This window comes from Suncus etruscus, chromosome 15 (assembly GCF_024139225.1).
Source record: "Suncus etruscus isolate mSunEtr1 chromosome 15, mSunEtr1.pri.cur, whole genome shotgun sequence".
Lineage (NCBI taxonomy): Eukaryota > Metazoa > Chordata > Mammalia > Eulipotyphla > Soricidae > Suncus > Suncus etruscus.
Window position 1 is genome coordinate 68,001,937 of NC_064862.1, and position 13,067 is coordinate 68,015,003.

The window sequence follows — 13,067 nt, forward strand, 5'->3', positions numbered from 1 at the left end:
TCCAGTCATGCAGACAGGAGGAATGTAGACAGACCAGCCAGGCTGATCCTGTGCACTAGGGCCACACTTGTCCACGCTCAGTTTCCTGCTGTCAGCATGTAAGATCTGCCCGTCCCCCATCCCAAGAAGGGAGCTCACAGCTCTGTGTGACCCCAGGTTTCTCCACTGCACATTCCACTATCTATCTTGGTACCTGGAGCATATGCCAAGTGAATTCTGTCTCTGGCAGGTTATTATGCGCTGAATTAGTGTGGTGAAATAAAAACTATAATAAAGCTGTACTAGACTCTTAAATTGTTAAAATTTATTATAAAGTATGCATAGTTATTAACTGATTTTGCCTGCATGCGTTTGCCTGTGCCCAAAGCCAAAGATGATGAAAAGTGACTCTGTCAGAGGGGACTTGGCTCCTGGAATTCTCTGTGGAGTCTCAATGGGGCAGCAAATTCCTAGCTTCCCAGCCAGCAAGCTGCTTTCTCCCAGGGCTACTCCTCCCAGGGCCCCAGTTAGTTGCCTTGAAAAGGAGGCCTCTGACCTCACAGAGCTCCCAGATGTAAGGAAAAAGGACACCTTTAGGTCTGGCCATTCCCAGAGGCCACCAGGCTACATGACCCCACTTTATCTCTCAAAGAGGCAGCTTTGAGCACATATGACAGCCTTCTTATTTTACCACCTGGATCTTAAGACCCCTGAGACTAGCTGGAGTCTAAAGACCTTAGCTGGAGAACTCCCTGCCCAAGAAGAAACAGAAAGGGCAGAAAGTCGCATAGGCCAAAGCTGACAGTGCCCTGAAGTTACCTGGGATTTGTCAACACTCCCCCTTAGAATCTCCCAGGAACCACAGGACACACCACAAGATCTTAGGATGGGGGCCTCTGACAACAGTTGTGCCCAACTGGGCAGGCTGAGAGCCCAGACCTTGAGTTAGCAGAGTGGATGCCTTTGGCTCCACTCTCCACTCTAAATGGCACATTTGCTATTTTTGTTGTGATGCAGGCTGAGCCATGCTTTTAAAACAAGAATGCAAAGGTGGAGGACATGGCAAGACTTTGATGCAAGATTGTTGGGGGGGTATTGATTATTTTCTTTCTTCTAGATACTGTTTTGGAAGAAACTGAAAGCATGCTAATATAGATATTTAAACTCTGACAAGATTGCCCAGTACACCAAACCTACCACTTCCTCTCTGCTCCATCACAGCTTAAGGGGTAGTGAGTGCAGAGGACATTGCTAGATTAAAATATTTTGATTTAGAGTAATGGGTTCATTCCTTTACCACTTCCCTTAACCCCATTCACTCTAGCATGGTTGATCCCTGTATAGAGAAGTTCACAGGATTACATGAACATGTAGAAATATGTAAAATCTAGTTAGTTCATTGGCCTCATTTCTTTGGCCAGGCAGAGTGATTTCCTAGTTTTAAAGATAGTCGACTTGCCAATATGAGAGCTGGTAGCAGCTGAAGTAGATCATAAAGTGGCCAACTTAAGAGAGCTATGGCGCATTGCAGAAACCCTGCATTTCCAAGCCACTCTTATAAACTCTGCCATGTTCCAGAAAGATGCATATTCAACGGCAAGACACAATGAAACTCAAGACAAATAAGACAAAAGGAAAATAAGACAGGAAAAGCAAGGATGGAACCAGGAGTGAGGTTCCGGCACACAATTCGTGACATCAAACTGTGTCTTTGTGTGAGGTGACCCTCCTGGCAGCTAAGCTTTCCCTCTGACCACACAGAAAGGAAAACTTCATTGCAGACCAGATATACAGGAAGACAGCTCAGGAGGCAAAGCTGTTCCATTTCCGGAGACAGAGTGAAGTGTTCCCAGGATCCTCAGAAAGGGCTCACTCACTGCAACACGCCACATCCAGATAGCCTACTGTCCATATGGCAGCAAATTTGATAAGCTGCTTTGTAATCTAGCTCTCCAGGATGGTGGGGGGGAGTAGATCTGCCCCAAACACTCTCCAAAGGTCTGACTCAACCAGTGATGAGATAATCCTTCTTTCTTCAAGCTGTTCTTCCTAATTGATTCTATGGAACAGTCCTTAGGTTGCTGTAATATTTAGGTTGTGGGGGGTTGCTGTGGAGGGATGGGTAAAAGATGGGTGCATTAAGGTTTTGTGCCCCTGTCTTTCATATTGGGCTTTCTCATAAGATTTACTTAAAGAAAGGGATCTCCATTGCTAATCACTGTTGTGTTTTTACAGGGATGGGAAAATGAATTGATTTAGCCTCATGGGTGGTTGTTTTCTCAACAATGTGAACACTGAACAATAAATTTTGATCTAATTCACCTTGACAAGAACTTGGAGGACAGTTGTCCTGGCTCTTGGACCCCATATGCTTTAACAGTTGGTGGAACCGGAGGTAGCACTGAAATCTTCCCATGAAAATCTAAGAGGTGGCTAGGGCATCTTCCAGACAGAACAGCTATTTCAGGATGCTTCTACTGCCTGACCCACCCCTTAGAGCTACAGTCTCTTCTGAATGGCTGGTACTCTACTAACTTTCATTTAATTGGTCAGTGACTGCTTATTATACATTTTGAGTATCAAACTGCCTGGGAGAGAACTGTACAAGGAAACTCTACAAGGAGACACTAGGGTCTCATAGAGAGTCCAGACTAAGGGTTTATTAACTCCCCAAACTCTGATAAATGTATAAAAACTTTCAATCCATAAAAACTTTGAACATTTACTTCAATGATAGATCTTCTCTTTCATTTCCTATGATATAAATATGCTACAAATTAATCATCTAAATCCTGGAAGTAGCTAACTTTATGTACTTATTTTTTGCCTCTAAAGCAGTTAAAGGATGAAGAATATTTTCTGAAAACATGATGATGTCGAGCTTCAGAATAGCTGATGTGCATGCTTTCTTTTTAGCAATGATTAGAGATCAAAGCCACTTGTCTATAACAGTCACTCTAATTTATGACCATAAAACTAAGCCCACTATTCAAAAGAGAACAATGGTTATGATCAAACTGTTCTATGTCAGTTCACGAGGAGGGACTTCAAGTTATAATGATAGAAAATAAAGAAAAAGAAACATAATTCTGTTTAATACCATGATCCTATTTTGGAGTTCTTCCTATGCATCATTTACTGTTCTAGGTTCTGGGGAAAGAGAAACAAGTTGATTAGTCTTCTGCCCTGACACATCTCACATTCTAGTAATGAAAGAAACAACAGAAATATAGTCAACATTTTCCTTTATGAACTTGCTCTAATTGCCATATCTGGATTACTTGAGATTGCTATTCATCAGATTGCATTTTATCTTGGAAATAGATCCAGTCTTTTTTTTTTTTTTCTGTACATCTAGTACTTTTGAATTGTGCCCTGGACTTTCTAATAGGTTATAGAGTTTCTGGGTTTTATTATATTCATCCGAGGAGTCTGATTTTGTTTGTTAATTTATTATAGCAGGACAGCTAACATTTTCACTGGTTACTGAGCCTTAAGTGGGCTGCATGAGCCTATCCTGGGGTATGTATGATTTGGGGACTGATCAGAGTTACTTGCAGAAATTGATTTGCCTTCCTGTTATGCTCTGCTTCCTTCAACGTTCCTTGTATGTTCCTCCCAATTCTGTCTTTTTATGTCTCAGTTTTCTGGCATTGAAGGGTTCTGGGAGGAGCAGGGGATTGCTCTAGATGAAACCGCAAAGATGGAAAATAGAAAACCATAAAGAGGAAAGTGTGTCTTTTCCTCTTGCAAATATCAACTCTTCTGCAATATCTTCTTGCTGTTGAACACTTCCTAGTTCCTCTGAGCATTGTCTTTTCCACATTGCCTAGAATTCATGATGTTCCTAGGTAGGAGAGTTGCTTATATGTGAGTCACTCTGTGATTATCAAAAACAATTTCCAATCTTGGAAAATAAATAAATAGACATAGAGAGATAAGATGGGTCTTGCTTAACACCATTTTCAGTTAGCGATGACTGCTATGATGGGAAAAGTAGATCACAGCATGTCCAGACCATGTGTGGGCATGGTAAGGGGTTACTCCAGGTAGAGAGCTAATCCAGGAAAGGGATAACTCTTAAAAGTGTACATGATGCCAATATCTGAACGACAAATTTCATGGATCTGGGCATAAACACTCTAGGGCAGGGGTCCTCAAACTTTTTAAACAGGGGGCCAGTTCACTGTCCCTCAGACCATTGGAGGGTCTGACTATAGTAAAAACAAAACTTATGAACGAATTCTGATGCACACTGCATATATCTTATTTTGCAATGAAGAAACAAAACAAATACAAATACAATATGTGGCCCGCGGGCCATAGTTTGAGGACCACTGCAGGGAACTTCAGTTTTTCCATTGGATTTGGTGTGTTGGAGGCAGGGAGATCAGGAAACACAGAGAGCCTGGCAGATCATAGTGATGAGGAAGAAAGAGATAAGACATGATGTGATTTCTTAAATAGATGCTGCTGACTCTGCAGATAACATATCGGAGCAGAAGACAGATATTGCAAATGTCAATGTGTGATGGGAAGTGGGGGAGAATACCCGTAAATACAGAAACCACAGGACCAATCAGTAGCATATAGTCTGAATGAGCAGCTAGCACTTACTGGGTCTCAGAATGAGAACCTACATGAGACTTATAGAATAGTTCCCAAGATCTACTTCTAATGTAATAAATTCAGTCCAAGCATCATAGTAGAACAGTCCTACCTAATCTTGTCTACCTCAGTGGAGCATGACCTGGTGTTCCTTAGCTCAAAGAGAGGACTAACAGGAATTCAATAGTCCAATAGCCTATGACAATAGGCTGGGTTGCATGCCTTCCATTTCTTCAGCAGCTGAGATTCTTTTATTTACTCTTCATGGTAAAGTGGACTTCATGTACTGTCGTAAATCCTTCACTTTTTTTGTAAGACATAAAATTCCTTCTTGTTTCCTAGTCAAAGCCAGTCTTGTTTCCCCGTCTAAGGCAGGTGTTAGCATGGTTCAACAGTATAAGTTCCCATTCTGGGTCAGAGGCCTTTAACTCCTTAGATGGTATCTGCAAGGAGAACAGCTGCCATTATTGAAACTTTATCTGAAAGCCCAGAGACCATCATCTAGCAAGGTCTGTGTTCAGACAGACTTGGACTACATATGGCTCTTCTACTTTTGGTACTTTGCTACTTTCAACTCATGTTATGCAACTTTTCTACTATGTTTCTTTATGTGTCAGCTGCAACCCCATGGTAGTGAGGAGGGAATAAGATATCCATGGAGATAATGGTGTGCAAAATAGTGATGGGCCTCAGTAAGAGGAAATCCTTAGTCAAGTGTATTGTGGTAGCTGTAGAATAATAGTCCTTTATGAAGCTGGATGGTGATGGATGGATGGAGGGGCCTTTCTTCTCTAGCCCAGGCCATGCGTCTGCAAGCCCCTTGAGCCGGCGGGTCTGCAGGTTCAGGATAGCATCGGGAAGAAAACCCACAGGCAGTCAGGTTTCAGGAGACATCAGCTTTATTCAGCCCTGGCCAACATGTGTGGCCTATCATAACTTTTCAAGCCAGATTCATAATCTGCCTTGCAATCAACCTCTTTCACCCATCTCCTCCTGCTGCTTCTTCCTTCCTTAATCTCTCCCAATCTCCCAATCTATCTCCCTCCTACCCCTGAGGTAAAACTCTCAAAAATGGGCAGGTCTTACTAGCAGGAAAGATTTCACAGGAAGAATGGGGGATGGGGTAACAGTAGCAATGCTGGTATACATCACTTTCCCTGACAGGGGCTGGCTGGTCTAACAGAATAAGAATGTGTCCACAAGGACGCTGTTATGGGAACTCATGGCTGAAGGACCAGAGTTCTTGATAAAAACTGGACAGGGATCCCTCAGTGGCCACACAGCTTTGACAGACAGGATAGCAAATTCCTTTTCTCTGAGTACCTGCAGAAATGGAGACCTAATGGGGAGATCTGCTAGTGAGATCCAGAGCCCTAGAACCAATCAGATCTCTAATGCAGTGCCCTGTCTCCTGAAAATGTTCCTAAGATATGGTTTCAATATCAGTTGTGTCGTTTTTCCAAGGCAGATTTCATGCAGTAAAGATAGAAATGGGGAAGGATGGAAAGGATCACCACTGCTTCCCACCAAACTCATACTACCGTGCGATCAGGTATTTGGAAGTAAGTCTGTATCAAAATGCTCAGTGGGTTCAATCTATCCCCAAATCTTTAAAAATTAAAAATAATTGTTTTTGCCTTCAACTCTAAAAATTTTAGACTTTCAAATATTTTAAACATGTCTAAAATCCAAACATTACCTTGAAGGATGCCTAGACTCTGAGTACACTCAGAACAATGGGGCAGAAGAGAGACCCTAAAGTACAGTGATTCTTTCCTTTTCTCTTCCCCTTTGCCGTGCTGGTTTTGTTTCTGCAACAACCAGTCTTATACACACTTGGTGATGGTTCTGAAGATCAAAAGCAGCAAAATAGCTGCAGTTGTATGTGGATTTATGGGGCAGTACTGGAATTCAAACTGGCAACATGTTAACTCTTACATTGACTGCAGCCCCTCCAGACTCACATTTGAAGGTAGGGAGTCCACTGCAGTGCTATCTCTACTACTCTAGAGGTATCCTCTTAAAATTCCACAGAATAAGGCTCTCAGTCAGGAGTGTGAAAAGCTGGTAGCAGCTCGTGCCTCTTTGGCACACCAGTTTTTTTGTCACAGGAAGTGCTGTTTGGCATGTAGGAGGTGAGGTGGCTTGTGGGTGGGGGAAATGGAATTAAGTTTGCATCCTGGGTGAGCACCCTGGATAGGCCTTAAAGATGGTGTTTGCCTTCAGCTTAGCATCTCTTCTCTGACACCATGGTACAACACTCAGCTCAGGGTCAAGTAAGGGTCTGGCTTAGAGTAGGATGAGTACCTGGCCTCATTATCCACCTGGGAATGCTGAAAAAAATAGGGCAGGTCCTTAGGATGGACTTGCTTATCAGCTCCAAGGTTAGCTGAGGAAAGAGTGGGCCCTTCTCTGTAGTTATAACTAATAGGTGTTACCTCAGTTCAGTTTCTGAGTGCTCCCCAAGAAGATCCAGCCAGGCACCCTTAGTTCAAGATGGGAGCAAATTTTCCCATCCCTTCATCAGGGAAGGAAAGGATTCCCTTCTTCTAGGAATGTCATAAAGCTTTTTTTTGGTTTTTGGGCCACACCCGGCGGTGCTCAGGGGTTACTCCTGACTGTCTGCTCAGAAATAGCTCCTGGCAGGCACAGGAGACCATATGGGACACCGGGATTCGAACCAACCACCTTTGGTCCTGGATCGGCTGCTTGCAAGGCAAACACTGCTGTTTTATCTCTCCGGGCCCACAAAACATTTATTGCTTGGGATGCAGAGAACTAGAACCATGAGAGCAGTGAGGGCAGACAGGGTTCTCTAGTGCAGCTGAAAACATATATGACATCTAGGCGGAGGAGAAACTCCAGATGGAGTTTCTGACTAGGGCTCAGACTTGGGACATTCAACTGGATGGTGTCTAAGGTCTTTGTACCCCAGGATAGTCAGAGCCAGTGAAAGACCCCACAACCCTGACTAATGATCCAGGAGAGCTGACCCAAGTCTCTGCCAATAGCACCCAGAGTTATTCAGAAACTAATTACATTTTGGACAAACCCTCTTCAGGCTATTGGATTAAGCACAATCACATTAGAGTGGAATGAATAACTTCCCCCACAAAGTGCCTGCTGGTGGAATCACTTAGGCACCAGGAGGCAGCAAGAGGCAGAATCAGGCAGAGGGGGGAAATGGTAGGTTTCTGGCCTGCAGGCTGTGGGGTGCTGATCTCCCAGGTCTGTCATTGATTTCTTTGTCTCTCTTGGTTTGGGTCCTAATCTATCATCTCTAGTACTGGCTAGAGGGTTTCTTATTTTATACTTGGATTGGAGAAGTGAAGGCCTGCAAGATTTTTGGGCTGATGGTGACAAAGGTCCCTCTCTGTCAACCCAGCACCTCCAACCTTCCTAAAGGCAGGCTGTGCAGTTCTTTACACAGAAAGCCTCACTACTTGCAGGATTGGAGAGAGAGAAACCAAACAGCACTGGGGTCACCAAACCCTGGGCTCCAACTGCCTGTCTGCCACCTTGACTGAGCTCCTGGTGCATCCTGACTCCTGGTGGCTGATGGCCTGAAGCGCATCTCTTCATGGGGTCAAAACCTGCGCTTCCTGTGCTGGCCCTACACCACCCACTTCTCTCTCTCCTGTACCAGCCAGACCCAACATGCCCAATTCTTAGAGAAGTATCACCTTACAGCCAGAGACTAGAAGGTTGGGTGTAGAGGTAGATGTGAGTACATGTGTGTGTGTATATATATATATGCATCCATGTTATGTGTGTGCATATGTGTAAGGGGCTCTATAGGCTTCTGCAGTCAGTTTTCTGGAAAAGAGAAGCACCTAATGAATATGGTCCTGAGTATGTCTTGTTAGGAAGATAGGGATGCTGGATCCTGAAATTAGGATATAGCTAGGACAGGCATAGCTAATTGCTCCTCCTGCCAGGCCCCTCCCCACACTGGGGAACTTGTAGTTTGTCCCAAGCCCCAGACTTCCACAGGCTCTGCTCACCTCTGGCCACCAACTCCTGCTCCCAGGCTGCTGTGCAGGGCTTAGATGAGACAATGGGCATTTCTGCAGAGTTGCCTGAAAGCTGCTACTGCAATTCTCAGGTGCCTGTGTTCATGAGTCCATTTTGTATGGGTCATTGTGCATTGTTTGTTCTGAGTGAGTTCATTGTGTGTGGTCAATTCTGCATGTTCTGTTCTGTCGTGTGTGTGGTCTGCTCTGTGTTCTGTCCTAAGTGGTGTACACTGTGTGGTCTGCTCTGTTTTGAGTGGTCTATTTCATATGGTCTCTTGTGTGTGGATCTGTTCTAGGTGGTCTGTTCCATGTGGATCTGTTCTGCATGGTCTGCTGTGCATGGTCTGTGTGGACTATAATACATGATGATGGTGATTTCTCACACAGTATTTGCAAGCTTTGAAATATTAACAGCATTACAGACTCACCTTTGGCTTGTTACATGTGTGATGTGTGTCTTCTCTCTCAGCATTGCACATGACAGTGTGGAGTGGTACAAGGCATCAGTGAGTAGGAATATGTTGTCGTCTGAGCAAGGGGAACCTACTCTCCATGGCCTTGACTCTTGCCTAGTGCTGGGATTTTGTCTCTCATGTCACTGTCCAGCTTCACATCTTTTTCAGTGAGGAGACACTCACTATGTATTCCAGGTGGGGCTCTGTGTGGAGCTTACTGTGCCCTGACTGAGGCAGAAAGCTTAGCTTGGTCACATAGAAAAATTATAACAGATGGGGCTCACCATGTAAGCTTCTCCAGCTCTGAGGGTGCAGATCTGAGGTGGTAGAGTGGTGGGGCAGCATGAGGTGCTTATGAGACTCTCCTGATTGGTGAATATCTGTTAACTTTCTCACTGTGTCCTACAAGAAACCAGGAGAAAGAGGAAGAGGGAAAGAGGGTAAGAAGGAGGAGAGAGAAAGGAGAAAAGAGGGAGGAACAAGGAGAGTGTAATGGTGAGAAGAAGGAATAGGGCAAGAACAAAATGGGGAAAAGGGAGCTGCTGTCCTATACTATTAGGGCTCTGCCCTAAGGCCCCAGTTAACCAGATTGATCTTTGAAAAGACTTCAGACCCAGATACACCCTTTTGGTGAGATCTTCAGCCTGTGGATTGGAGGAGAGCTGCAGTTTCATCCTGAGCATGTCTGGACTGCAGAGTGAGAGGACATTTAGGGATGGAAAGCAAAGCTGTGAGTCTTGGTCTGTCAGCAGCTTAAGAGGAGCAGCGTCACCTTTTAAGGGTGGGTGCAGACAGGGCACCTCAGGGTACAGAGCACAGTTCGTGGTGCCCAACTTCTGCTTGTGGTCCAACAAGACCTCAGGGTCTTTGTGGACTTTCATGTCACACCCTCAAATATTGGTCTGGCCTGTCACCTTTAGCTCTGAACATTTCCACACTCTGCTACCCTCTAGTATCTTTGGAAAATTTGGACTTCCCACATTAGGGTGAGGGTTAGAGCTGGAGCCTGGTCAGGGAAGGCCATCTGAGGGTCCTTTTCCCACTGCTAGAGGAGCTGATAAGATGTAGGCCAGCCTCAGGCCTGTGGTCCCTTTCACAAGGCCACTATTTACTATTAGCTCATCCGCTGAAGCCCTGTCCTGGGTGCAGAGACTGAATGCTATGAGGTCAGCCCTTGGGGCTTTCTGGGCCTCCCACTGAGCCTGATCCTATATCAGGGTTCCCTATGTAAACCTGTCTCTGCCCCATTACCATCATCCTCCAGGCAAAGCAAAGAAACAGTATTAGCTAATAATTAAGTTATTAGCTGCCAAAGCTTAATTGCTCTCAGGAGAGTTTTAATTTAATAGGGACTCATAAAAACAAAGAGCCTTGGAGACTTCAGGGACATGAAAACAGGAGGAAGGGGAAAGGTGTGTGTGTGTGTGTGTGTGTGTGTGTGTGTAGTAGATCTGTTTCATGAAAACAGGAGGAAGGGGAAAGGTGTGTGTGTGTGTGTGTGTGTGTGTGTGTGTGTGTGTGTGTGTGTGTGTGTGTATGTGTAGTAGATTTGTTTCAACTTCCCCTGCGCAGTGAGGGAACGGATGGCCCTAAGTCTTAGATTAGACCTCCCTGTCTTGGGGAAGATTAGGGCCAGCCTACAGAGGTTTGAGGGAGGGTTCTTGAAGTTGGCAGGAACAGCAGGGGCAGGAGCAGGAGCAGCAGGAGCAGAAACAGGAGCAGCAGTTGCAGGAACAACAGAAACAGAAGCAGGAGCTGGAGCAGGAGGAGCAGGAGTGGGAACAGGAGCAGCAGAAACTGCAGCAGGAGTCAGATTAGCTGAGCTCTGAAGTGGATGAATTTGTGTTTGACTAGGAAAGCTGCCTGGTTCTGTGGTGCTGTTGTCTTGCACCTGCTTTGTGGACTGGGGAAGGACTGCTTCAGAGAGACTTAGGGGGCCACTGAAGACTTACCAGTGGTTGGCTGACTCCCGAAAATTCCCGAGACTAGTGATAAAGAATGAGGCTAGCAACAGAGGATCTGGCCCAAAGTTGGGGCTTAATTTAGAAATTGGTGCTCAACTTAGAAAAGGGGGTCTTTTTAATGTGCCAGATTGTTTCAGTGGGCTGGGAGTTGGCAGGGAGTTGGAATTGGGGCCAATTCATTCAGCAGTTGCTGCAATGTGGCAGAGACTCAGCCACAGCCAAACTAGCTATGCAGCAGGTAGCACCTGGGCCCCTAGTCAGCATTCTGAGTCCTGGGTGCTGCTATGGCTGCTCTCATGGTCTGAGTGTAATGGATGTGACAGAATCTAGCAGAGACTCAGTGCTCTGGGGTGCTTCGCCCTCGTGAGGACATGCCTTCATGTTAGAATGTTACCCCCAAACAAAGGTAATGCTCCTAAACAGTTCTCAACTCCCTGAGAGTAGATAGAGACCAGTATTTGCCAACTATGAGGGACCATGGCAGATGTGGTAAGTGACATTTGTACAGCAGGTGAGGTAAGAGAGAGGTGGCTAGTGACCAAGAAACCTATCTTGATGCTCTGGTGGTCCTGCAAGGGCCAGGGGATGGTGCCAGACCTCTGCTAAGTCCTCTTTGCAGAAATTTAGTGAGCCTGGGGTCTCAGTGGGACTTAGAGGGGTCTCAGCGAAGTCAGGGACTCAAGAAGGTCAAGGGAGCTTAGGGAAGATTAGGAAAAAATCAGGGGGAGCTCTGAGGGACCAGGGAGCAACAGTGCTTGGGAGCATAGCTTGCAAGTTCCTAGTCATTGTGTCTGTCTTTATCTCTCAAATGGAGATAATATTAATATCAGCATCAGCTTCAAAAAAACACTTAGGAACATTAAATGAGTGAATTTATGCAAAGTATCCCCAAGTCTGGGGCAAGTGGTTCCTTTGTGTCAATTTTTGCTAAGCCTTTCAATGGAAGATGCCAATGACTGGGAGATGCCTGAGTTTCAGAGAGGTTAAGTCATCCAAATTATTAGATTCCTGGCCCAGACAATCGGACACTTCATTGATTAATAATACCTTATTTTCTGGTGCTGATTATGAAAAAGTGGTGATCATGTGAACACAGTTAGTGGGAGTCTGATAGTTGCAGTCCTCAGTTATTTGGTTAGAGGATGCCTGGGGTTAAATGGCATCAATGGCAGGAAGTGAGCAGGGTGGGAGTAGTCCAGGCACCTCATAGTGGACAGGCCCAGAAGCCAGGTTTGGAAACAAGTACCCTGCTGCCTGATACTCTGGAACATAAGCTGGGGTGGTTCTTTGGGGAACCTGAAGACCTGGGTGAGACAGCACTCATCTTTGACTTTCTTTTTTTTTTTTTTTTTGGTTTTTGGGCCACACCCGGCGGTGCTCAGGGGTTACTCCTGGCTGTCTGCTCAGAAATAGCTCCTGGCAGGCATGGGGGACCATATGGGACACCAGGATTTGAACCAACCACCTTTGGTCCTGGATCGGCTGCTTGCAAGGCAAACACCACTGTGCTATCTCTCCGGGCCCATCTTTGACTTTCTTGTACTTCACTTGCAATGATCTAAGTTACTTCATTGTACTTACTTCATTACTATAGTTAACTAATTTATCCAAGTAAGAGCTTGTTGGCCACTATAGAGATTCCACCTAGGAGATGCTTGATGCAGTGTGTGCATGGTGGGACTGTGATTTCTGTGAGAGATGGGGGTGAGCTCATCAACAAGAGGTCAGATTGTTAACAACCTCCAGCACTCATTCAGCCAACCTTGATGGGGTGTGAAGCTTGGCATATTCTATCAGCACATGGAATTTATGGCACAGTTGTTTTCATCTTGGTTGGACAGGCCTTTCCACCAGTCATAGAAGCCATGGAGAAATCCTCTTCTGCTCTCTCAGCCCTAGAAAAAGACCAAGTCTCAGCATTCATTGCTGCTGAGTGTTTGCTTTGAAGCATTTTTACTAATAGAACTGAGACATGCATATTTCAAAAGAGAAAAAGTTATCCCTAATTCATGAGAATTTTCTTATTTAATTGGATTTCAGAGTTT

At 45.1% G+C, this 13,067-nt stretch overlaps 1 protein-coding gene across 2 annotated transcripts in view; it reads left to right on the forward strand.

The window, feature by feature from the left end:
- Nucleotides 1–13,067, forward strand: part of CALN1 (calneuron 1) — a 524,903-nt gene that overhangs the window by 7,018 nt on the left and 504,818 nt on the right. The gene's annotated exons all lie outside the window — the stretch shown is intronic.